Raw genomic sequence first — 26,704 nt, forward strand, 5'->3', positions numbered from 1 at the left:
GTAGCTGTCAGGGCAGCTACTTTGCTTGATTTTGCGTTGGCAGTGATAAATCATGATGAGGGGCGGGAGTACTTCATTTCCGGCTAAGACGGAAGTTTATTTATCGTTTTGAGCTCTTTTCTGCTTTCGTTATTTGTGAATTGATAGCCTTGATTTATTAACCCGTAATTAGCGTCATGAAGTCTGCCAGACCCCTCAAAACATTTTAAGTGTCAAAAATTTTCTATATTTTTTTATAATAGGCTTCACTTGGAATATTTAATAACTTTCAATTTAAATGCGATTTATTGTCGTTATTTTGCAGCCCAAGAGGAGCTGCTAAGAATCCGTGGCAAGTGGAAGTGTATCCTCGGAAAATGTATGCACCTACACTTAGGTGCAAAATAATGGGATAGCGGTATTTTTTACCAGTTTAGTAGTTTTTTTTTTTGTTTAATTTGTTTATAGAAATTTAGTTCATTTCGCTACAGCAGTGGCCATGCGGTAGGTGGTTCGCGATTCGGTTCCAAAGCCAGGCATGAAACACCAAATGATAGAAACCGGTCGACTCGGCAGGCAATGCTAAAGCTTAGAGTGTATGTCTGGTATGAAAAAGCTCCTCATAAAAAATATCTGCCGTTCGGTGGCGGCATTAAATGGACCTACGGTTGTGAAAAACATCAAGATGCACACCACGAACAAGAGGAAGAGCTCAACCAGAAAGCCAATGAAGAGTGTTAGCTGATTTTGAAAAAAATACCATATAAATCATAGTTTATAATTGTGTCCCAGATTTATAAAATATCGTCAGTTTTTTCCTGAAAACTTCATATTTTTTATCACAATGTAAATAAGCTCCCAAAATATTATTTGATTTTTGATTATGATTTTCTTTGAAATTGTTGCGTATTTTCTCCAATTTATTTTCCTATATTCTTTCTGAGAAAAATTACCAAAAGCCAAAGATTACTTTGAGCCATTTTAAGCTTGCACTTTATTATTTAAATTGAAATTTGAATAGGTTGAACCAAACACTCAGGCTAAAAAGTCCATTTTATTTAGAGCTCTCGAAGGAGGGTAGATAGTCAAGGAGAAAAGGAGAAAAGTATCAGAGAAAGAGATAGAAAAGAATAGAGACAGAGACAAAGCTAGTTAGTCCTGCGAGAATTTAAGAATTTGTGTACCGACCACCTACCGAACATCTTTCCTACCAAGTTTTAGTAGAAAGTTTGACAGTTTTCTGTTCTGCTTTTTTTAGTTAGTAAAAAAGTAGTTTTCAATAAAATTCGATGACAAATTTCGCACCATTTTCAAGATATCTTTTTCTTTTCCTATTTAGTAAAAATGTAATTTAAAAAAAGGATGATTAATTTTGCACCACACTTACATACACTCAGCTTAATATTTGTTTCTATTTAGTAAAAAAGGTTATTTGAAAACAAAACTTGATGATTAATTTTGCCTCACCTTGTACTTACCCACACTCATCTTTACTTTTGTTTTCTATTTACGAAAAAAGTTGCTTAAAAAAAATTGGATGGTTAATTTGCGCGACCTTGTACCTCTTTTTGTTTTGCTTAGTAAAAGTTTTTTAAAAAATGGATTATTAATTTTGCGCCACCTTCTACCTTTTTTGTTTAGTAAAAGTTTTTAAAAAAATGGATGATTAATTTTGCGCCACCATGTACCTCTTTTTTTGTTTAGTAAAAGTTTTTTAAGAAATTGTTGATTAATTTTGCGCCACCTTGTACCTTTTTTTAGTAAAAAAGTTTTTTAAAAAATGGATGATTAATTTTGCGCCACCTTGTACCTCTTTTTTTGTTTAGTAAACAGGTTTTTTAAAAAGTGGACGATTAATTTTGCGCCACCTTTAACATACCTACACTTAGCTTAATATTTTTCTGTTTAATAAAAAAATTATTTAAAAAAAGGAGGAATAATTTTGTGCCACCTTTAACATACCTACACTTATCTTAATTTTTTTCTATTTCCTAAAAAAGGTTATTTAAAAAAATGGATGATTAATATTGCGCCACCTTCTATCTCTTTTTTTTGTTTAGTAAAAGTTTTTATAAAAATGGATGATTAATTTTGTGCCACCTTGTACCTCTTTTTATTTGTTTAGTAAAAGTTTTTTAAAAAATTGTTGATTAATTTTGCGCCACCTTCTATCTCTTTTTTCATTTAGTAAAAGTTTTTAAAAAAATGGATGATTAATTTTGCGCCACCTTATGCCCCTTTGTTTTGTTTAGTAAAAAACATAACATACCAACACTTATCTTTATTTTTTTCTGTGTAGTGAAAAGTTTTTTAAAAAAGGATGATTCATTTTGCGCCACTTTGTAAGTACATACACTCGTCTTTATTCTTTTTCCTATTTCCTAAAAAAGGTATTTAGAACAAATTGGATGATTAATTTTGCGCCACCTTGTAAGTACATGCACTCATCTTTATTTTTTTTTTCTATTTCCTAGAAAAGTTATTTAAAAACAATTGGATGATTAATTTTGCGCCACTTTGCACCTCTTTTGTTTGTTTAGTAAAAGTTTTTTAAAACATGGACGATTAATTTTGCGCCAACATTAACATACCAACACTTATCTAAATTTTTTGCTATTTATATTAGTAAAAAATAATATAAAAAAAAAACAATTGGATAATTTTCACTCATTAAAAAAACAAAAAAAAAAAGCTCATTGTACAACAAATCTCATATAAATCAAAATTTGAGACTTCGTTCAAGATTTATGAAAAATGTTCAAATCTTCATAAAAATTTCAAATTTTTTTTGTATTTACGCAGATTTATGGCGATTTAATTTTAATATCAAGTCCAAGTTTGAATTGGTCTTAAATTTCTCTTTGATTTTTTATAACTTTTCCCCTGGCTGCGTTGCAAAGCTTCTCAAAAAAGAAAAAAAAACATTTCACGCTCGCCGCAGTACATTTCAGCGCTGCTTATTGTAGTTGTTCCTAATTTAAAGTTATTTAAAGTTTCCTTTAAGTTATTACATTTTCAAGAGCAACGCCTCAATGAACTAAATCTGGTCCGAAAATTCGGCAAATTTCAACCCACCGTAAATTATTTGGGCTGCCTTAAAATCGACAAAAGTGCACCAACTACAAATTGAATGCAACGAAAAGTCTGAAAAAATGCTCTATCGCGCAAAATATCATTAAACTACCATTTAGAGCTGACTTCAAATCCGCCATCAAAATCAAATAAATTCTCATTTGAATTTTCTGCTCCATTTTGATTTACAACTCGACGTCCTACGCCCAAACAATGGCATTTTCATTTCATTTCATTTTCTTGGCATTGCAAGCTTCACAAAATAGCCACTTCCAAATAATGCTGACGTAAAAGCAAAAATTTTTGTCATCATTTAGTTTCGCATTACTTTCATAAACCTTTTGCATTTCCCATTTCCCCATTTTGCTCTTTACTGGCTGTGACTTCTGACATTCACTTGCAATTTGCTTAAAAGTCAATTTGCCAACATTACTGCCAAGTAGCTGTCAAAGTGTGACAAAAACACACAGCTTAACAACAAATTTCTGAGTGACGACTGAGAACAATCTCGCTGTCACGCACTTGCATTAACACACACATACATTTTATGGAAATTGCGGAAACTGTTGAAGCTAACACTTCAGACCTGAAATGTAAATCATTAGTCATTAGTCATCAACGCATTCTGGACAGGTTAGTGCGCAGTTATCGAGTCGACAAAATATTTACGCAGCCATACACTGTTGGATCGATGCTGTCAGGTATTTAGCTGCTACGAGGGTTGCCTTTTATATTTTGTTTCTTTGAAAGAGAGAAGAGAAATAATTTTCCATTTTTATCGAAATTTGATATTTTTTTGGGTTTTGTTCTGTAAGATCAAAAATTCATCTCACTTAAAAGATGGAATTTAATCGTGAACATTTTCGCGTAATGATTTATTGCAATTTTCGACGTGGATTACTCGTATCGAGACAGGAGTCCATTGATCAACTTACTTCAACTAGTGGCACTGAAGCACATACTTATCCACTGTGGAACGAGTTCCCACCAGACCGGCGATCCTCGCAAAATGAATTTCGATAAGGCCATTCAAAAACGGTTTCTGTGCCAAAAATAATCTATAAAGCGCGTCAACTGATAACGCAAGATCATTATATGATATATCGCGAGATGGAGGCATCCTTAGGTATTAGTGGAATCAGCTTATTTTAACGACCTCAGAGCATTTTTAAGGAACGTCTTCAGTACACGTTCAATTCTCTCAATAGCAAAATGGTGGCAAGACCTCCAGATAAATGTTGCGTATTCTAATCTAGAACGAACAAAGGAAGTAAAAAGTAATTTGTGAGTGTAAGGGTCCGAGAACATCGAGCGATTACGCCGAATAAAACCTAAGATTGAGTAAGAAGTGGACACAATAAAGTTAAGGTGACTGTTGAAAGAAAAATGTGAGTAAAAGATCACCCTAGGTCTTTGAACTCATGAACAGATTGAAGTAAAGTATTATCAATGCTGTAAGATGACTGGAAAACATTTTGAGTTTTAGCGAAGGTGACATGAAAACATTTCTTAATATTTAAAGAGATGCCAGAGATACTGCACGAGCAAACGAGTGCATTAGTTTCCGTTTGCAACATAGGAACATCCTCATTTTTTTTAATAGCAGAAAATATTTTCAAATCATCAGCATACAAAAGAAAGTTAACAAATGAAAAACAAGTTCAAATATCATTAATTAATAGAACGAAGAAAAGAGGCCCTAAAATACTGCCTTGTGGCACCCCTGAAGATGCAATGAAAGGTTCCGAACATTCACCCGCAATCGTTACCACACATCATCTATCGCATTAATAAGATTTCAACCATTGAAAGGAAAAGGAATGGAAACCAAGCGAGGCTAATTTACGTAAAAGAGTTGTATGAAAAACTCTATCAAATACTTTAGAAAAGTCCGTGTAAACACAATCCACTTGAAAACTTTGAGCAAAAGTTCTAAAGCAGTATTCACCAAAAGCTGCCAGGCTGGAAACTGTAACCTACCCTAGATGAATCCCTGCTGATTTGGCCAGATTAAGCTCTTAGTTGCAAAGTACATTTTTTCTTTTACAATTCTTTCGAAAAGTTTAGTAATAATTGAAAGCTTCGAGATCGGCCTATAGTTGCACACATCATTATTTTTCCCCCTTTGAGAATATGTCTTTGGCCGAGCTCCTCCTCCCGCCCTTGTGCCGTGAGCCTTTTTCTATCAGTTTGCTCTTTCATGCACAGAAATTTGAGTCTATACGCTCCCGAATAGTAGTCACGCACCAACTCTTTCAGCTACGGCGGCTGAATGACCATACGCACTTATTTATTTAGGTATTTAAGGCTCAAAATTTAACTTGTCTGTCCTTACCTAGTTTTAGACTGCCTTAGAAAAGGTTAGTGGGTGTATAAATTCGAATAAAAATTAATTCATGAAATTTCACTAAAGTCAGTCAGTGTGTAGTTGCTTATATGTAAAAGCTCCGTATGAGTGAATGTCGGCGCCAGGCTGCGGTTTAGAAACCACAACATTGGACCTTAACTGATCGCTTTGCCAGCTAACAAAATTACCATTTCACACTCTGCGGTTTGGAGAATTCATTAGCACATTTGCACATAAAGTAAACAGTGGTAATGGTCCGTGAACTTGGAGTTGAGTTACATTTACTTGCTAGTATTTCTAGTATTGACTTGTAGCGTTGCAAAATGAATGAACATCATCGTGCGCAATGCTAGCAAGGAAATGGCCCCTTTGGCTGTGGAAAATGTATACACATTCTGGCACAAAAGTGGCGGGATTTCTTCAGTGAAGCAAGATTTTAATTATTCAGTCAAATTTGCTGCGTCGAATTCGCAATAGGGATCTTATTAAATAAAACACATATTTCCGGTATTAAAATATATTTCAAATATATTTTCTGAAACCGACTACAGTTATTAACGAGAATTGGTTTCTAACCACCGCCCTAGCGGAAAGAGTTTATGCAATACTACAATTCGGTAGTGCTCAGATTCGAAGTCCGCTGTGAACACAAAATTAATAAAAAGGACTTTTATAACAGCGGTCGCCTTTCAGCTGGCTACTCCATGCAAAAGCCATGCAAAAGCTTCTCATAAAAAAACCATCTGACGGTCGGAATCGGCAAAAAACTGTTGATCTTTCCATTTGTGAAACAACGCCAAGATGCACATCAAAAGATGGAGAAAGAGCTCAGCCAAACACCTAACAAAGAACAACTCGCCAAAACGATTCACGCGACTTTTCAGTCTGTAAGTGGTAATTACAGTTTAGAAACATAAAATAGTACAACCAAAGCATTTTCAGTAGGGCATCCCAAAATATGTTCAAGCCAAGGCGAATCTATTCAAGATGATACCAATATAACAGCTGATATGATTTTATTATTTGTCTAGGCTTATTGATTGTCAAATTGAGATGTTCATTTACGTTGAAATTTGAAAATTGTTTACGATTATTTCGCCATATGCTTGTGAAAATTAATTTTCTATAAAGAGAAAACAAATATCCTTCAAGCATTGAAAAGTCTGCTTTGGGACAGGAATGTACCCTTTTCCCCAGCCCCCAATGGTTTCTTTGTTTCATCGCCCGTTAAATTATAATGAAAGAGTCGCTTATAAGAAATTATGTGGTTAATTTTCCATTCACCCATACAAGTCTCTCGTTTATCTGAAAATGTATCCCTATAACTCATTGAACTAATATATCACCATTGGCTTCACATATTTTAACTTCACATCCACTTATATTTATAAAAAAATAGCATTAGTGCCACTAAGGCAGAATCACGATTTTGTTTACATATTTCAATCCAATTTTCAACAGTGCTATAAAAATAAATTATTTCCGCCAAAGCGAATTGATCCACCTTAGAATTAGTTAGCCTTCTATGATAACCTGAAAGCCAAAAGCATAAACAAAATTTATATGGTATCTACAGCTATCATCTTAAATAAATTCAGCTTCAAAAATCATCCTTTATTTGCATATGAAGCTTATCCTGCGCGAATAAGGAAATATGTACATCGACCACCAGCACAATAAAAAAAAAATATTTAAAAAAAAAAATTAAATATCAGCACGATTCTTCTTTATTATACAAAAATTCAACGGGTTATAGTCCTGCATACTCGAATTTTTCTATAAGTTCTGATTAAATGTTTCAAATTATGATGTGATTTTTTCATTTTTATTTAAATTTGCGCAAAGTTTGAAACTTAGGTTTATATAGTTTTTATAAAAATATTAATATAATATATTAAAATTAAAAAAAGTAAATAAATAGTCAAAACTTTTCAATAAGTTTCTATGTAGTTATCACTACAATAAAATTTCAAAGCATATCTTATAGCTTCTAAGGACTTCAAAGCATTACTTCACTGTTTAGAACACAAAACTCAGTAATTAATGGAGGGTGTAATACTTTTGGAAAAGGCTTTATATTTAGAATTTCATGACATATTTCAAGCACTTGAAGCAAGTTTCCTAGAACATGTTTAGAGATTGGGCTGCCTGTTAGTTGAAGACGGTGGTTGTACGATGATATTTGTTGAGTTCATTAGCAGAAATTCGTTAATAATAATAGCCTTGTGCGTGAGCATTGGTTAAATCTAACATTTTTCGACAAATTTACTTTCTTAAATGCCAGTTAGCAAATTTGTGTTTATTTTTAATTGGAGGTTATAATATTTTAGATTTTTTTATTATCAAAATTCTATTTGATTTGTGGTAATTATATTGCACCTGGCACTCTTCAAGTAGTACTAAAGCGCCGTTTTGATACCATTATGAGGCATCCAACAGGCAGATATCTACAACCAAGCAGAGCTGTTGATATAATGGAGGAAATTGATGGTATTTAGGTTGGCGCACTGCCCCTGGCTGTCGAAGAAAGGAGCTCCCAGTGAACTCAATCGTCTTCTTAGTATATTACGTAGAAATCGCTTTCCTCAGGGCATATAATACACTCGCAAATTTTTGTACATATGTCATTGTCGGTGGTATCACTGATTGCCCAGATCTACTGAAGCAGATAAGCTTCAATATTCCCCAGAAGGTTTTTGCGTTTTCACATTTGTTTGCATTTTATTTCAAAATTTTTAAAATAATATTATTTAATTTGTGTAGTCATTACTAGGTCTTTTAATGAAATTAATATAGTTTTTAATTGCATCCTAGGTATCTATTGGGTTGTTCGGAAAGTAATTTCGTTTTTTCCCGACAGAGGATTTAATTGTATTTTTTCACAACTAACTTCGCTCTTAAGTCGCAGTGTCATTATATGTTTTGACAGCTGATAAGCTAGGCCTGTGTGTGAATAAGTTCAATTGATTTTACGCAGTAGTTCTTGGTCGGTGCCCTTTTAAATATGGAGAGCAATAAGCAGCATTTTCGTCATATTTTTCAACTTTACTATAAAAAAGGTAAAAATGCTGTTCAAGCCAGAAAGAAATTGACCGATGTGACCAATATTTTTATCTAAGCTGGAATCAAATTACTTTTAAGTCATATCTTTAAATATTATATTCAGTCACGTTGAACCTCTGGACTGGGAGACTATGCAACCATAAACTAAATAAATGAAATAAAATGAAGATATAAGAAATTTATAATGAAAAATAAAACATATTTTTAATATTTTTTATTAATTCTTTAATTTATTTCTGTATAACATTTCTTGTCTATTGGATGAAGATTTTTTAAATTTCGACAGTCTGTTTAAATTATCATACTTTGGATTTTTTTTTGACAGAATATATCTTCACTTTCTGCATGGAAACTCTAACTGTGTATGGGTACAAATTAACATACGGACCTACACCCACAGGCACATGCGTATGTGCGTGGCTGGGTAAATTTTCCTTTATGCCAAATTAATATTATGGCTGCAGCTGAGATGCTTGTCGGATGGTTGGTCCAGTTTTCTGTGGTTTGCCGCCACAAATTTAATCAATTTATAAACCACAAGTTGGGCTGTTGTAAAATTAAGGTACGCAGCATGCAATACTCTTAATAATTGACCTATTAATGCTTATGGGCAGAGTAGCCATCTGAGGACTTCGATTGAAGTTATTTTAAAATAAGCGTCGTTTGTTTAATTTTTTGTAATTTCATGCCTAATTAAAATGTATGTGTGTGCGAGGGAATGGAGAACTTTTGTTTCGATCTTACAGACTTAATCTTATAAATTACCCTTTCCTCAGTTTCTATATACGAGTAAAAACAAACAATCATAAATTTGTTGGAACGAATGCGGCAAAGAGACAAAATTTGAATTTGGATTGAATTTTGCAAAAATGAAAAAGGGGAGATAAAATGAAGCGCAGACGAGCTAATTAAATATTTTTTATTTATCTGCGAGGCATGTCAATATGAAAAGTATTTGTTGTAATTGGTTGTGTACTCTTTTTCAGTCTGCGGTATGCATTGATCAGTTACAGTGAAGAAATTGAGCGCTTGAAGAAAAAGTTTAGATGTCAGGTTTCACATTTTCGTCCACACTTTAAAATCAAAAATCTATGGTTATAAAATTATTCTTTAAACAAAGCATTCTTGCATTTTTATTCATAAATAAATTTTACAAAATTCTATAAAACAAGGTGAAGTCCAAAATAAACAAGACTGAGCTAAAATAGAAACGACAAGAGCTTTGTTCTGATGACTTCGAGTTTATTTATTCAAAATAGTCCCTACTGGCCTCGATGAACTGTTTTACGCGATCTAAAAGCATTTCGGAAGGGTATTTCAGGTTATTGACCGTAATCCGAAATATCCTTCAGGATGTCGGTACAAGCCTTTTGGATGGCCTCTAAGGACGCAAAATGTCAGAGAGTCATATCAGGCGAATACGGTGAGTGATTGTTGTTTAAAATGCGATTTCTAGTCAAAAAATCAATCAGAAAAATGGAACGATGAGATGGTGCACTGTCAGTTTTCTCCTTCGCGGTATTGGCCGAATGCGATGCAGCAAACGCTTCAAAATGCTAAGATAGAAAATTCCTCATTGGCACGAACTTTTTGTGGACAATTCCCTTGGAATCGTGAAATGAGCATTGACCTGATTTTGATTTCTTCAAACGCGATTTTTTGGGTGGTGGCTCGTCTGGGGCCTTCCATTTGGCACTTTGACACTTGGTTTCAGGTTCATGTTGGAAACACCACATTTCATCTTCAGTTACAATGTTGTAAAGGAAGTTTCCGTCTTTTCTCGCAAAAGGAGCTGGAAAATTTTCAGAGGGATGGGAGTGGAAAAATTTTTGGAAGGAAATGGTATATTCAAGGAAAACTTTTTGAATAGGCGCAATTCTATCGATAGCAAAATTGTGATGGGGCTTCCAAATGAATGCAGGATATGTAAGCACTGGACCAACAAAACATGTTTAGAGTCATTTCAGAGAGTAGGGATCAGTGAAATTAGAATCATTCCGACAAACAAAGTGCAACACAGCATATGATTTGGATATGATAAAATAATTGAATAAAAAAGAGGTATCAAAGGTTGCACCAACGTCTTTGATCTCGTCAACGGACTGAAGGGGAGTACCAGAGTCACTGTACGACGTTCGTACTACGTTACGTAGTTAGGAGAATATAATGTGATAACAATTATTGATATTGAGATTATTGAGATGCAGGGGAGACAAACAACACTGATCTCTAATTGAACCCCAGCAGCATTTTCAAAACTTCTAATTGAAGTGAAAAATGTTGGGTAATCCGCTTAAGCGTCGAAGAGATTTTTAATGACAGAAACACACTCGGAGGTTTGTCATTGCCTGTCAAGAGGCGATTACTATTACTTTTTGTATCAGTTGGTACTCTAAGTCGGAAGATTCGTGCCCTGGCACTTCCATTCGGCTGTGGCGGCCGCCAGAGATGGGTGTAATATAGTGCTGAGGCACACATTCGTAGTGAGGTAAGGCAGAAGTAAAAATGGCTATCATGTCTAAGGCTTTCGAGATGAACCCTAAGTTTTAGGCCTCTTTCGTCAAGAAATTAGCCACAGAGTGTACCTTTCAAGCCTTCGTAAGTAGATGAAGTATAGTTGTGATAGTTGAAGTACCACTCTTGTACTGCCCAAGTTGCACAAAAGTGCCGTTTTTGATACCATTATGAGACCTCTAACGGGCAGATATCTACAGGACACCAGAGCTGCTGATATAATAGGGAAGACTGATGGAATTTAAGTTGGAGCATTGCCTCTGGTTGTCTAAGAAAGGAGCACCCAGTGGCTTTAATCATCTGGCTGCCAAACCCGGACTTTTATAAAGAAGGAACTCAATAGTCTCCCTCACTGAAAGGTCCTTATAGCCGATCGTTCAATGACCGATAAACTCAGCTACGAGCTTGGAAATTGAATGGCGTGAGGTCCCCAGGACTTTCAGAGTCCTGCGTCGAAGGTACTGGGGCCAAACGGTGTTCGAAATAACACACAAATAAATGGAGCTCTATCTCTTATTCGCTGTCAGAGAAATAAATTGTGCAATTCTCTTTAACAACAGTCACCGAGAGCCGCTGAACGGGTGGGAGATTTCTGGGACCAATTCAGTCGCTCAAGCTCAACTGCAATTTCATTTCTATCTATGTTGCTATGTTCTGCGCACCCAAGAGGCTCAATCTTCTCCTTACAGGAGCTTGGCAGTTTGGATCTGCAGCATCAGAGTCCTGATAGCGGCTTGACTGTGGGAAAAAATGTTAATATCTCCCTCCCACGTTTCTTGAACATTTTGTATTTCTGCAGATTCGCGCCGTCTTCTGCCTGGAAAACATTACTAGTATTCGGCAGTTTTAAGAAAATAAATAAATTGGCTAATTTAGAGAAGTCCTCAGCTTCGACTTCCGATTCGATGTTGAAACCGCCAGTTAAGGCTGAAGTACCAGCTTCAGTGGAGATTTATCTGACGTTCCATTGCTGCCTACTTGAAAAGATTGCCTCGGCACGATCTCAAACTCCAGCTTGCTGTTAGAAAAATCTATACGAAGTTCAGAGAAATGCGGTGTTAGCTGCCTAAAAATACTACCACATCCCTTGAGAGGTTGTCTCCAGAGACCAACCTCCTTTAACTTGAATGTGCTTTGAGCTGCGATGGAAATAACGAAAAAGTCGATGGGAAGTAAAGGCAAAAAGGCATTCAGGGCAGCAGAGGACAAGTTTTATATGTTCCGGTGATACCAATACAAGCGTCCTTTGCACTTCCACTTTAAGCATTTGTATTTGGTTAGGAAACATCCTGTTCATAAATTACTTAGTTTTAAAGAAGACCAAATATATTGAAATTTAATTTAGACCCCTGAAAAGTAGATGAAAAACTACTTCTTTCAGAATAATTTATTTGAGTGACCTTAAAAAATTCTCTTACAAAATGTTTCCTTTGAGACTAAATAGATTATCACGTGTGTGCGCATCAATAAAACGCAAAACCACAAATTCCTTGCTAACCACAGTAATCATTAAAAAAAAAACAAGATTGTAAAAAAATGTGCAATGTGCTTTAATTGATTTTTTCTCCAACTCAGTTACATTCAGCAGTGCAAAAGTTACCCGGAAAAATCGAAATGTTTTACCAATGCAAATAAGTGAGAAAATGTGAAGTGTTGATTGAAAAGTAATGCAACAGCACAGAACGAAGGCAAAATAAATAGGTAAATAATGCAGTTAAAATGTGCAAAAACCGCAGAGCAACACAATGGGCGAGTGAAGGCCCAGGCTGTAGCTAAGGGCGAACATGCGTGTGTATGCGTTGATGTGTAACTGTACATATTTGCACACGCACTTACAGCCAATTATTGTTTTTGCTACAGCGAATTGTATTAATGGCTAAGTACTTTTCATCCGCTCGGCACTGATGGATTTTCGCTGCTCATCTGGGCTGAGTTTTTGTTCAGTTATTCAGTTGTTGGTTTGATTGTGTGTTTGTTTATTTATATTGAATTCGTCAACATCAGTTTTTGTAATTATATGTTTTTTAAATTGATTTTTTTTACTGCGAATTGTACCACTGTAATTAATTTAATTGTTTACGTTGGTTAAAACACCATTGGCGAGTGAAACGAAAACAGTAAATAAAAAAAACATGCGTGAGTGATACTTGTGTATGTATGCATATGTATGTGTGCTCAAATATACAATACATAAGTGAGTGTTTCATTCATTGTTTTCTAAGGTTTAATTAAATACAAACATTGCTATGTCGAGTGTAAAAAAATAGTAGAATGCAATGGTTAGTGGTTACTCATACGCCCCGTAGGCTAATTTACGCTCAACGCTTTAGTGTTTACATTGTGTAACATTGCTTCATTCTTTACATTGTTTCATTAAATTCAATGGAGAGAGCTGCAAATAAAATAAAAGGGAAGATTATTTCCTCTCTCTGTTCTCTAATTGCCAAATCAATTTTTTATTAATACTTATTTTCTTTTGTATTTCCCTTTACTTTTTATTTTTCAAGGCGCTGCTTTAAAATTTCTATTAAATTCGTTTACTTTAGCCGAAAGTCGTTTACAACATCCGATGCGGCGTCCGTTTGAGTGTTTGAGGGAAAGATTCTGCGGACGATCTTTGGACGTTTGCACATTGGTGACGGAGACTATCACAGGCGTTGAAAAAAGCATGTATAGAAACTTTATGGCGACGTAGGCATAGTGCAGCAAATTAAACTCCAGCACTTTCCTTGGCTAAGTCACGTCATCCGAATGGTTATAAACGCTCTGGCTCTGAAAGTATTCGCTGCGGTGCCAGTTGTTTGTAGTAGAAGAAAAGCAAGGTGTTATTTGCGTTGGATAGATCAGGTGGAGAAGAATTTTCATTCATTTGATGTTTCCTACTGGCACCGGTTAGCATGAGAAAGGAACTGCTGGCGCGAATTCGCAGGATGTTTACTAAAAGGCATTTATTGAAAACTTGTAAATATGGAATACATGGATAGTTTCGTGATAATGTCTTAATAGTTACGTTGACTTGAAAATTGAAAGAAAAACTGGCAAAAAATATATATTTTTGTTATTTCCAAAGTCAAATGATATGATATCAAAAAAACAGAAATTGCTATCTTTTTCAAATTTTCCTTCTCGAAGAAACGGTCGACTTGCCTCTAAGGGTACAATTTGTAGCATTCTTTTTTTACAGAGTGGCATTTGGTGAAAATTGTATGAAAATAGTACCTTCTTGCAGCAACTTTAGCAACTCAAATTCTAATTTTATTTGTTTTTCCAAAATTCAAGCTTGAATTATATCAACAGATCTGATTGGATGTAGATAACTGCCAGTTAGAGGCCTCATAATGGTATCAAAACGGTGCTTCAGGTCTACTTGGAGAGTGCCAGACCTACCTTCACTTATGGACAAAAATAATATACGACTTATAACCAAAACATTTTCTTTCGTATTTGGACAACATTGAGCCATTAACGTAATCGATTTCGGGAGCTTCTTACAGAACATTGATTGAAAACTTTTTGCGGCCAATGGCGGAGCAGTATCCTAATTTGTGGTTTCAACAAGATGGAGCAACTGCGCATACTGCTAGGCAAACTATGGACATGCTGCGTGAAATTTTTGCCGAACGTCTGATTTCCAAAAGTTCGGATTTCCCTTGGCCACCTCGTTCGCCAGATTTGACTGCGCCCGACTTCTTTGTATGGAGATATTTAACATTTACTGTTTGACAGCTGAAGTAAAATATTCGAGACGAAATACAGAGCTTTCAACCAGAAACGCGTTAAAAAGAGCCAACCTTTGTATTGAGAAAAATGGTGGACATTTGTCTGATGTAATATTTCTTACATAATTTCCATAACATATATTCAATGTATAAAAACAATTAACCAAAATAAATGATTATTGCAAAATTTATTTGTGTTTAACATTATTATGTCTTATTTGGCCCACCCTATACTTCCGCGCATTGAAAGCTTTACGAGACATTCATCGGACATTCTGCAAACGTGTCTTAGCCATCGGATGCGCTGCGATTTCACAAAACGGACGATGTTTTTACCTTGCCTCTAGCTCGTTATTATACCTTATGTGATACAGGTCGTTTTCTTCTCATACTTCTTAGCTAGCCATAGTTGTACCATGCGTTCTACTAAGAAGCAGTCCCAGATGTTTATTTCGATTCACGCTTTCAAATTTAGGATCGCCAATTCTAAGATATGGAGCTTTTCTCAAAGTCTTAAGTCTTGCGAAGTATTTCGGTTTGCTTTCATTGATTTTTAACTCAAATAATTTTCATTTTATTTGGAGTGCTTGGAATACTTCTTTTTGAACATTCAATTTTCCTTGCATTCAGTTTTTCTCCGTCCAGGACATTAGCAAAGCTATATATTCGGGAAGTTTTGGTGAAATAATCTCTGATGAATCAATATCTTTAAGGCACCTTTCTGGTCTAGAGACGTGAAAATTGAAGGCGTGTAAAATTTAAGAAAAACAATCGGTATCAATTGAAAATCATTTTTTTCAATGACAATGATAAAAAAATTGCTTCCTCTGATGTAACACACGCCACTTGTGTAACTGATTGGGCTGCTCAGGTACATCTGAAAAAAAAATTCGATCGATTATTCATCAGGAGATATGTCGCTATGGTGGGTAGCAGATTTTCAAAAAAAATTCTAGATATTTTATCTGTTTATTGGCAAAAAAACAAAAAAAGATCCTTTTTTAATGTTCCCTCTCTTAGAAAAGAAGAGGCGCCGATTCACGCCTAAACGCATTCACCGATTTCAATCAAACTTTCACAGATCATTGGTATTGGTCCATAGATGGTTTATGTGAAGTTTTAAAAAAATCGGTAAAAGTATGCGTGCGTTGAGAAAAAGTGTGAAAATACAATATTTGCGTGTTTCCCTTATACGGACATTACGTATACGGAATGAAAATACACGCAAATGAATAGAATATACACAGACATGAATAACATTGTTTCGATGTCGAGTGACGTATGCGACTGTATTATTCGTAACGCAACAGTTGTCCTCTTTTTTCTTTCCTTTTTATGCATGCGTGACACGGCATCAAAGCACATTGCTTTTTTTTAAACTGGAAAAATATTTTGAGCTTCATTTGAACGTTTTATGATTTAGATAAAATAAAAATTCGTTAAATATACAATATTTGATTCCATTAATAACCCTAAGCCTGTATTTTTCGAAGTTCAAAGTTTTTGGACAAATATTGAAACGTTTACTTAAATTAAATGTTAAATACATATATATAAATGCGCAAATGTAAAAGTTTAGATGGATTTAAAATATACGAAATTATTCAGCGGTAGGTAGGTAGGTAGGTTTGGCAGCCGCATCGCACATAGAGACAACGATGCCACTTAGACCACGGAATGGGTCCGTTGTGAGCCGCGGGGCTGGGCTACATTTCCCTCTCCATATTGAACCAACCTAAGCTTTTGACAAAGCGTAAAAGGTTATTGGCACCTAAAGTGTATAGATTATCTATATTCGTTAAGAAATGGGATTTTAAAAATCGGTTCCTGCTTCTGGCTAGAGCCGGGCATGTGCAAAAAAGGTGTTGAATTGTTTCCAATTCCTCCTCATTTCTGCGTCCTTAATGAGAAGCTTACAAGTTGCGAGTGGTATCTCCATAAAATTGCTTATGTATGGCATACAGGTACCTTCTCTTGCAAGTTGGTCTGCCCTACAGTTCCCTGGTATATCTCTGTGGCCTGGAACCCAGCATAAGAATGTACGATATTGCTTGGCAATCTCATTAAGAGATTTGTGACAACGTAAGACTCTCCTTGATGGGCAGCTTGACTGTCTGATAGAACGCAGATATCCGTTGTTGATATTCTGTTTATCTCTAATAATTTTAAGGCTTCATGAATAGCGTTTATTTCCACTTGAAAAATACTACAGTGATCCGGTAGTTTAAAGGATTCACTGATAGAAAGCTCTTCGCAAAATAACCCTGATCCTTCGCAAAATAACCCTGATTCAGCGGTTGAATCCATACATTTTTTGAAATCCATCAATATGGATCGACAGTCGCCATAAATGTTCTTTTAAAAAATAAAATGTGTTAATTTGATGGTAGCTAGAGTATTAAGATCAGGTTTCTATTAGTATAACTTTGTTCATGGGTTTGCGTAATTTTTTTGTGATGAAAGTCTAAAACCAAGGAAAGAAAACGCGAAAGCCGACGAGCAAAATGTAAAAAATAAATCCTCCTTTATGTATATCGAAAGGTTATGCTAACACTTTTTTCATGCATTTAGGTAGACAATTTTATATGGGCAAACGTACGTTTACGAGATAAATGCCTAATAGCAGGTATAACTAAAATAGCGCTCTCAGGGACTTCTGTTACAAGACTTCTGTAAATTTTATGCTCCAAGTGTTCGAGCATTGGTATAGCGCTGAAGACAAATGCTCAGGATATAATACAAAAATGCATATTTAGTTGATTTCACATAGGAATATTATCATTGTTAAAAGAGAACAAGTTTGTATTAGGTAATAATTAAATAATGCAACCTTATGTGCTGCTTTGACGAGTGGAAAAACCAAAATAAATAATTATATTTGTATGTGTGTTTAAAAGAGTTGGATTATTTTGTGAGTGTAAGCTGTTTTAAAGCCAAAGAGTAGTTGCAACATTAAAAAGTACCTGAAACACATTTTCATTTAACAACTAAAATAGCAAATATGAGCAAAATATGTACTTTCTTCAATTTTCTTCTGTTGCCAACTTTCTGAAAAACGTGAATTCACCGCGATGCGATACAGAAACAAAAAGACAGCGACAGCGCGCAGAGGGTTTTGAGCAATAATATAAATTTGTATCAAACAACGCATTAAATAGTCATTTTAGTATACTTTTGGTGTTTACTTATTCAAGTAAATGCATGTATTAGTTTTTCTTTAAGAAATTTCTCTAAAATTTGCAACTTTTTTTATGATTTCTAAAGATTACTTTATTTTTGCCAAAGAGCAACCGTGCGTGCAAAAAATTGTGTTGTACTTAAAACTTCACCACTATAAACTTGGTAAAATTTTAATAATCAGTGAAAATAAAAAAACGGTGTTTTCGTTGTTGTTGTTAGCAATTTTAATGCACATTGTGAGTTTTTCATGTTTTTTTGATTAAATTCATTACTTTTCAATTATTTTCTCTTAACTTATTTGAAATCAACGTATGCGGCCAAAAGAATTAGAAATTTAATTTCAACAATGGGAAAAAGAAAATTATATTATTTATATTTTTATCGCTTTATTTTAGAAATGCCACGCCCGCGAAGAAATGATATTGATCGTCGGTCGCGTAGAACGCAAAATAGATCAAATGAAAGGCAAAATCAATCACAAGAAGAGCGAGAAATTCAAAACCAAAATCAAAGGGAACGTATGTCCAGATCACGTTCAGGCCATTCACCTAAAGAACGTATACAACGTAATGAGCAAGATAGATTAAAACAAACACATAAACAAAACACAAGGACAATCGCTGGAATTATGCGGAATTGACTTAGAATATCCATGCTTCTCCCACGGACAATTATACGAGTATGTATCGTGTTCACGTGTAGGAAAGCCATCAGTTCTGTTTATTTATACCACAACTCAGGGAAAAACAAAAAATGTAGTTTACGAAAAGGCTTTGCGTTAGTTTAAGTTCAAAATTAACATTAATTTTATACTGTAAAAATAGAATAAATACACATAGAGTGAATTTAAATCGAGTGTTCATTATTCATTTCTAATTTTGATATGCCTAGCGAAGCAGACAGAGGTTCAGCTAGTTGATTATAAAATTATAATTCTGTTACCCGCGAGAGCCACAAGTCTACTCAATAATATATTAAAAATTCAAATCAATTGGTTTAGTACATTTTGAGAAATTACCAACGCCTACTCGGAAAAAATAGTTTCGAGAGAAACACGGTAAAATTTCAACTGCCTACTCTCGTTTTAAAAGACTGTAACGTCTAAACTACAACGAATTTCAATATAAAAATTTGCATGTATATTTTTGAAAGTATAAACTACCATAACATGAAAAAAATCGATTTTTTTGAAATTTTAGACCAGAAAGGGGCCTTAATTATATAGTCTAGAATCAGGATGCTTTACTTTTGATTCCACTTTGAATAAATCGGACGCTTTGCCTCGTAAGAGCAGTTTGGAATATGTCTCAGTGAGAGTTAGTCTTACTAGACCAGCCAATTTTTTCGGTATTACTTGCATGCGTAGACCTTATTCAGTATAGACCTTTTTCCGTACTATCGAACGCTTTCAGAAAATCTATAAAGAGGGACCGCAGGATGACTTAATGCTCATGAAACTTTTCAAATATTTGGCAAACTACTATAGCTTTGGTCGGCCGTCGACTTTCCACTCCTAAAACCAAATTGGTACTCGCCTAATATTTGCTCGGCGTACCCATTCAATCTCTGATGCAGATTGTTTATGAAGATTTTGTTCGCTGTACTTGATAACGAGATTCCCCCATACTTGTTGCATTCGCGTCTGTCACCTTTCTTAAATAGATTGGTACAATTATGCTAGTCTGTTCTCTTGATATAATCTCAGATTCCCATATACATATTGTAAGACTTAATATGACGTTTTGTAGTACCGTTGATCCAATTTTGATGAGCTTGGCGTTATGCCATCTTCCCCACTTGCTTTTCCATTTTTTAACTTTTTGATCGCAAGGCTAATTATTCCAATTGCGGGTGGCTCAAACAAAATTTCTGCTGTTTGAATTATGCTAGACGGAATGCTATTGCTCCCAATGTCATTGTTCTTACTATATAGGAGTTTTCAAAAGTCTTTTTTTACATTTTGTGAGAACTTTTCCTTCTTCAGTTATAAGGTTACCTCGGGTATCCTTACGTGTTTTAAGTCAAGGAATGTACTCTGACCTTTGGGGCTTTATTTTCTAGTGAAATATTCTCGCGTTACCTGAATTATCTCTATTTACTGTACTTATTTTTTAAGCGATCCCCTTTTCTCCTCTCGAACAAGTTACGTTTTTTTTTTGTTGTAGTCTGTAAGAAGTCATGTATTTCTAGGATAACCAATGATAATAAAAAATAAATAAAAATAGGTAATTGAATGCAGCGGCTGCCGTAGCCAAATGGATTGGTGCGTGATTACCATTCGAAATTCACAGAGAGAACGTTGGTTCGAATCTCGGTGAAACACCAAAATTAAGAAAAAACATTTTTGTCATAGCTGTCGCCCCTCGGCAGGCAATGGCAAACCTCCGAGTGTATTTCTGCCATGAAAAAGCTCCTCATAAAAATATCTGCCGTTCGGAGTCGGCTTGAAACTGTAGGTCCCTCCATTTGTGGAACAACATCAAGACACACACCACAAATAGGAGGAGGAGCTCGGCCAAACACCTAACAGAAGTGTACGCGCCAATTATTTATTTTTTTTTTTTTTAATTGAATGCAGCTGTTAATTTTTTAACTCCAAAAAATTTTCAATTAAATCTTATTTTCTTAATTGGCGCAATAACCGTCGTTTCTTTCTCATGCTAACTGGAGCCAATTGCGAACACGAAGTGAAGCCAAGTTCTTCTCCACCTGATCTTTTCAACGCAGAGGAGGCCTTCCTCTTTCTCTGCTCCCACCAGCTGGTACCGCAACCAATACTTTCAACTAAAAAAATTGTCTGAAATCGCATACAAAAGTACTACTCCTCCACTCACCCATCATTTGCAATATTTGTGGCAAAGTGAAGCATGAGCGGCTGCAAGCAATTATTTTTAATGCTCGTTTATGTGCTTTCATAAAACCTTTAGCGTGAATACTTAATATAACTCATTTGGATGAAATATGAAAATACATTTTTCATAGCCCACATTTTTTGCTAAGCCAATTTAACTTTGAAGTCAATGGAAGCTTTTCCCCCACGACACTCTGTCAATAAGGATCTAGCAAAAATAATTTTTAATTATAATTAATCAGAAATTCAATTATCTTGAGCCAACCTTGATTTTATTTACTTGTGTTAAACGAATTTTTTCTTTTTCCGCTAAGTTTGTGTGATGCTTAAGACGCCCGTATTATTTCGTATTTGTCTAGGCGACAGTAAATTTTTTTGGCATTACTTGGCGTGGGCAATCGCTGGGGTAGTGCGGTGAGCTGAAAAAGCGTTGGCTGTAAACACGAGAAAGCGTATTTAAAGCGACAAACAACACTAATATTAAAGGTTGACAATAAATGAGACTTAAAAGGCATTACCCAAAAGGCATAGTAATGCCAAAGCAAATCAAAAAAGATGGCAAGAGCTTTTTTTCATATGAAATGAAATGAAAAGAAATACACAAAAGCCAAAAAACAAAAATTAAAAAAAAAAAATCACTGAAATGGGCGAAATGACGTGAAAACACAAATGCTAGCGAAATGTAGAAGAAATTACGGTCTTAATTTAATTGCCAATAAAAATGGGCGGCATTAGCTGATGGCACAAAACACGACTGGAGATTTCTCGCGTGGGAACGAAGTTAAATGAAAAGTGAGTGTATGAGGGGAAGAAAGAAGGAAACCAAAAACAGAATATTAAAAAAAACATCTGTGAATTTTTCATACTTAAAAATTGTTCGTAGGCGTTGAATTTCTTTGATGAGTGGCTTTTGAGAGCAATCAAAGTTATAAGATGGATTTCTTGATTCTTTCTTACATTCTTACATTTCTACTTGGCAAAGAAGTGTAAATTATAATTACAAGGAATTAAGAGTAAAATAGTCACACAATTATTCCCTAAAGAAAAATTCTTATCTTCACTTTTAATTTTTGTAGTTAAATAGCAGTGATGCTTTGGATTATAGGTCGAAATTAAATTAACACAGTGCGACAATTTTCCGGTCATCGGCTCGGGTCCAAACCCAATCAATTGCGAATGAAAGGTCTCAAGTAGAATAGTAAACCCCCCCAACTGGGTTTTGGTCTACCAGGTCACAATTTTTTTTGCAGTGTATTAAAGTTTCGCAATATTGACCAAATAAATCCAGTACAAATATTGATTTTTCTTAAATTTCGTCTTAGTCTTCTAAGTCTTTTAGTAAAAATCAATGACACATTTTTTTTTAGAACTTTTTAACCTGTGGAATCCCACTGCTATGCGACTATTTAATCTATTTTTTTCAAGAAGGGTATTAAAGGTTAATATGTTCTACAAAAAGATTCCTTGGACAATTTCACTAGGGGTCGTCAAGGGCATTGAGCACCTATGGGTTAAACATACTTGAAAAAAGTGAAACAAAACGTAGATGATTATTTCAAGAGTAAAACGTCTCACTTTATGTAGAACACTGAATTTGTTCATTGTGATGTCCGAGAGAATGGTTCCATATTTAGAAATCCACGCAAGTGTGGAAAGCCCCTGATTGACATCCACTTGGGAGTGGCCAGGTTCACCAGGTGGACGATTCTTCTGCATTCTGCCCAAGCAGCTCGCAACTTTCGGGCTTCATCCAAGTATCCTCTGGGTGATTCCTTGATCAGTGAATCAGCCCAGGATAGCTGGTTGTACGCTGGGTTTCAGACAAGCCAGGTAAAAATCATGTCCAGTCCCATAATAAAGAAAGTTCCCCTGTCCGTCTGGCTGACGTCCTTGTAAGAGCAAAAGCTGGCATCAAAGATGCGATGGAAGGGGCAAGACAAGAAAAACGTAGGACCTTGCGACGTCTGCAGCTGTTATGTAAATGAGCGCAAATTCGGTGTTAGATTTGCTGTAAGAGAGAGACTTCGTCGTGAAGTACTTACGTTCACTCCAGTGGACGAGCGTCTTGCAATAATCCGCATCAAAGCAAGATTCTTTAACTTCTCGCTGATTTGCTTCCACGCCCGACAGAAGAAAAAGACGATGCGGACAAATATTTCTTGGAACGTTCCTATGAGCGCTACCTCGGTCAAGCCATAAAAATCGTTCTTGGCGACTTCAATCCCAAAGGCGGTAAAGAGGAAATTTTCTGTCCCACAGTCGGAAAATTCAGCCTGCACAATGAAACATTCGGCACAACGAACAGAGGCTGGTCGACTTCGCCGACCAGGACCCGAAACATGGTAGTCTGCAGCGCCAGATTCCAGCATGAGAAGATTCACCAAGCCACCTGGCTGTCTCCTGATCGAAAAACACGAACACAGATCGATCGTGTTGTGATATATGGAAGACACGCTTCTAGCGGTTTAATGTTGCACGATCCGAGGTCTCAACTTCGACTCGGATCATTATCTTGTTGCAGCCCAAATACGCACACGTCTCTGTGCCACAAAAAACGTACATCAAACTACTCAAAGAACGTTTGACATCAGAAAGCTGCAATTGCTACAGGCAGCCAGAAGATTTGCCACCCGATTCTCTCTATATTTCTTACTCTCAGAGAGTTCTGCCCAACAATCCGGCATGCGCGAACAATGGAGTAACATTTCTCGTTCTTTACGTGTCGCCGCCGAGGAAGAAATCGGATTTCGTGCCAGTCAAGAAGAGGCAGAAGACGTCTTTGAAGGAAAATTGTAAAAAAAGGTAAATATTGGTCGGTAAGTGCAAAACTATAGCCTACAAACGTGCACACGAGCGGATATTTTGAAAATTTTATTTCGAATTCATTAATTATAGATCCGTTTGTGTGTAGATCAGTAAACGAAAATGAATCATCAGTTAGTCGAAAGCATGGACGAGTAGCTATGTCAAAACGTAGTCAAAGTAAGGTCAAATATCAACATACCTTTGGATACTTAATGGACCGGTTAGAATGCTCACCAGAATATAAAGTAAAGATTTTGTCAGCTTTAAAAGTTTATGCACTTGACCCAAGCCTGTGATCCAACCATAGCCAGCAGGTTCATGCGATCTTACAAGGGCGGGTAAACACATCCCAGCGCTACCTGAGTTGACATTTAGTCTTCTTGATCAGCTTTTAGTTTCTAGCAGACCACAGCAAGCTAAGGCAACTTCAATCCAATCTTTGTATAAAGAATCCTTCACTCAAATGTTCCAACCAACTCATCAACACCAACAATTTTCTGCCGCGTGCCTGCAACCAAAAATTGTAATATGAAAATAATCGGACGCAAGAAACGTGAAGTTAGCGGTCTCGGTAGTCTAGCGTAAGTGCACTAACCTGCCATTTCAGAGGTTGTGTGGGTTCGAATCCCACGTGAAGCACGGTCCTTGCACTTTTCCAAACTCACCTACTTTCCTAGTTTCTCATAAAAAAAAAATATTAATAATAATTTTATTCCTTAGCCCCAACAACCTTATCCTTCCAATCCTCACTCCCGCATTAAAGTCAGCGCATTACTTACACTATTGTGACTGCTAAAACAAGCAAAGCACAAAAACAAAACTCACAGTTACTCATTGCAATAGTGGCGCCAGCGAGAGAAAGCGTGGTATTAACGCAGACCCACCAAATCTATCGAAGTCCTCAACCATCTGTGCGATCCTTCTGCTACAAAAATGTGAGACACAGATGGCGCTACATGCAGGAAGAAGCTAGGTGGGATTCCCACTACTTAGGACTGATAGCGGCAGGCTAATACCCTACCCTGTTAGAAATCAAATATATTAACGAAACCAACGCAAGACTGCGTCTTGTCGAGGTCCTATGCTCCCGAGTAGAGTGATCAAGGAAAAAAAAACATTCCTTGAACAGTTTTGAGCTCAAGAGCAATGAATTACTTAAGCATAGCCAAGAATGATAGACTGAACGATTGCGATTCTTTCTGTTTCTTGATGGAAAAAAATACCGTTCAAGCGAAGCAATGGCTTGAAAAGTGGTATGGAGACTCCCCTTCATCAGAATCCACAATAAAAGGACAGTTTGCTAACTTCAATGGTGGTCGTGAAGACACCGACGATGCACAACACAGTGGAGGTCCAAATTAGGCGATGACACCAAAAGACATAAAAAAATCGCAGAATCGTTTTGAATGATCAAAAAGTGAAGTTGCGTGAGTTAGCTGACATCATAAAGATATCAAAAGAAGTGTTGGCTTTATACTGGATGAGCATTTAACTATGGAAAGGCTGTATTCAAAGCAGGTGCCGCGTTTGCTCACTGTTTCGTTTCATTAAGACAACGCACCGTGCCACAAGTCAATCAAAAGAATGGTTCCCATCGACTACTGGTTGTTTGCAGATCTGAAAAAAATGTGCGCCATTAAGAAATTTCGCTCGAATGAAGAGATTATCGCTGAAACTAAGACCTATTTTGAGTCAGAAGATAAATCGTTCTACAAAAGTGGCGTTGACGTTGTAGACGAAAGTTAGAAAATTTAGAACGGAAACTAACAAATCTTCTTTGTTAGGTCTGGGACTTTTCAGCCCTTGTGCTATGTGGCACTATTGAGGCGGAATTGCTTAAGGGATATCTGAGACTTAACAGAGCACATAACAACGGTTGAATTCTTGGTTGAAAAAGGCCACAGTTTGAATGCGAATATATAGGCAAAAACATATTAAAACAAAAATCTGCGAACCCTGAACAAAATTTTCCTGTTAAGTCGTAACGAATAAAGACCAGAAGAACTAATGAAAAAATTACTCTTCTACCGAAACATAATCCATAGATTGAACGTATCAAATACCAGCAGCACTTCGACTAAATATCAGAAAAACAATTAAAGAAAAGAAAAAGAAAGCAACAAAAAACATAAAATAAATAAGAAAAAACTAATTCTACTAATACAAGAGAATAATAACAACATGGATACGGAAACAGCTAAAAGCAATTAAACGTGTCGGACCAGAAAAGGCTCTAAGAAATCCCACCAGCTCGAGGCCGCAACTGTATGCGGACGTAAGTCACTCAATGGAATGAGTAAAAAAGCCACCGGAATTACTCTGCAACTTGGCACACCAGGCCGGACATACGAACACGTACTTAAATATAGCGGAAAACAATACAACAAAGCCACACAATTACACTTAGATATGTACACACACAAGTAAATTTGTAATATAAATGTAGAATTTGCTAAAACCAGACAACAGGCAACGCGCATTGACTTCCGTCGCCCTTACAAGAGTGTAAGAAAATAAAAAGACACTATTGAGCAGACAATAAAAGTGGCAACAAGCACCATCTACACATGTATTGTTGTTCTTAAGGCCAAGTGGACAAAGAGGCGGACTACGCCGGCATTGTTTATGTTGTATATTTCTTCGCACATTCACACTTTCAGAACCGGACACGCGCGCTACAAATGATAATGGCACTGGGCAACAACACAAATACGCGCAGAAAGCCAAATGAAAGCAATGGGCCAGTGACCAACGTCAAGCATTAAAATGCGGGTGAGAAACGCGCGTAGTGAGTAGTGGACTAGCGCCAAGTGGTTGGCAACTGGAGAGACAATGCAATGCCGGTAGTAGCGATATTTTTTCTTCACTTTCTTCACTTTGCTTCCTTGTGTGTGCTCATCCTGTTGGAATGGAATGAATATAAAATATCTAAATAAATGACCAAAGCAACTCAATTCAACATTTAATGGCTACTAAACTCAAAAAAGTCAGCTTAGTGCTTCTGGCACAAGCTGGCTGGCAAATTAAATACTTTTTCCGCAGCAGCCTTAAGTTGCGGCAGAGTTTTAAGGTGGCCCCCATTCATAATATTCTGTGCTGAACTTTAAGTGACATTAATGGCCAGGGAACTTTTGTAGGTATTTGTGTTGTGTTGACTCTGCTAATGTCGCGGCA

The 26,704-nt window shown here is 36.0% G+C and overlaps 1 protein-coding gene across 1 annotated transcript in view; it reads right to left on the minus strand.

Moving 5' to 3' along the window:
• The window catches only part of LOC128855591 (dopamine receptor 1), a 188,498-nt gene that overhangs the window by 143,186 nt on the left and 18,608 nt on the right, over positions 1-26,704 (minus strand). The window lies entirely within an intron of this gene.

Source organism: Anastrepha ludens, chromosome 2 (genome assembly GCF_028408465.1).
Source record: "Anastrepha ludens isolate Willacy chromosome 2, idAnaLude1.1, whole genome shotgun sequence".
Lineage (NCBI taxonomy): Eukaryota > Metazoa > Arthropoda > Insecta > Diptera > Tephritidae > Anastrepha > Anastrepha ludens.